We start from the raw sequence: 1,675 nt of genomic DNA on the forward strand, positions 1-1,675 counted from the left end.
GAGGAGCTAAAAATCATTAAATACTTAGGTATATACATTGATAATAAGTTAAAATTCGATGAGCATTTTGATTATGCAGTAAATAAAAATTCTAAAAAAATTGGTCTCATGAAAAGATCATGTAAGTACCTAGGAAGAAGATATAAAACACTAGTTATAGGTCCATAATAGAACCACACTTCATATATTGTCCAACGATCTTTTTCATGGCAAGCGATACACAAATCGACAAGTTACAAAAAATACAAAACAGAGCGATGCGATTTATACTGAATAAGCGTCACGATGCACCTACACGAGAGATGCTCGCTGATATGAACTGGCTGAGTGTTAAGCAGCAAATTTTTTATCACGCCATGTAATTCGTATTCAATATAAAGAATGGTCGGTTGCCGGACTACCTGACCGACAATATCAGATATATAAATGAAACTCATTCATTCATACTCAGGGAAAATAATAGCGTTAGATTGCCGTTTTATAGGACAGAAGTGGATAAAATGAACATATTCTACAAAGGATTAAAGTGTTTTAACGAACTACCGCCACAAACAAGAAATTGTGAAAGCATTGCCAGCTTCCAGAGATCATTACTTGACCACTGTCGAACACTACCTACCAGGTAGAGGCTCGGCATGGAAACAAATCCTTTCCATCCGGCTCTGGATCCAATCCACTCAGACAGCTTGCTGAATCTGCAAATCTTGACAGAGTCGAAACACCAATCCCCGAAGCACCGTCCTCCTACCCTATCAAACAGTTCTGCTCTGGATCTAGTCCATTCAGACAGCGTGTATAACATCGGAAATCCTGATCGAACCGAACCAACAATATGAGAAGTGAGGGTGCAGATTTGAAATTAGTCCTTTCCAACTGCCCAAACAACTGAAGCTACAATATGAGAAGTAAAGGTGCAGATTGGAAACTAGTGCTTTCCAACTGCCCTAACAACTGAAGCAGCCAGGTGAGAAGAAAGGTGCAGATAGGAAACTAGTGCTTTCCAACTGCCCTAACAACTGAAGAAACAATGTGAGAAGTGAAGGTGCAGATTGGAAACTAGTCCTTTCTAACTGCCCTAACAACTGAAGCAATAATATGAGAAGGAAAGGTGCAGATTGGAAACTAGTGCTTTCCAACTGCACTAACAATTGTGGCAATAATATGAGATGGGAAGGTGCAGATTGGAAACTAGTCCTTTCCAACTGCCCTAACAATATGGCCTGGAACTTGCCTGCTCAGACCACTTGCCTAATTTGCCTGCTCTGCCGTATGATTGGGAACTGCAATTGCGTTTTCTGGGAATTTTCGACCTTGTACTCGATTTTTCAAATAAATTGAAGTGGAAGGTCGGAACTTGTTGGAGGGGCCAATTGCATATTTTTATTCATGTGGCCCAATATAGACATATGTAATATAATATATATAGTTTTTGTATACATAATTTTATATTTAATTGATAATTTTTGCAATAAGAACATTATAATTCATATACATATGTACGAATATCATAGTTGTATTATTAAGTCGTAAGACTGTAACAAATAAATAAATAAATAAAATAAATATTCGGAGCGGTCTTCGACAAGATGATCACATCAATTTGATGGCATTCGAGTAACTAAACGTGTTGTGCATTCTTACAGATGAGTACACCGGAATTAGTTACAATGGGTGA

The sequence above is a fragment of the Rhagoletis pomonella genome, unplaced genomic scaffold (genome assembly GCF_013731165.1).
Source record: "Rhagoletis pomonella isolate Grant_MI unplaced genomic scaffold, Rhpom_1.0 Rhpom_scaffold_00692, whole genome shotgun sequence".
NCBI classification, from domain to species: domain Eukaryota; kingdom Metazoa; phylum Arthropoda; class Insecta; order Diptera; family Tephritidae; genus Rhagoletis; species Rhagoletis pomonella.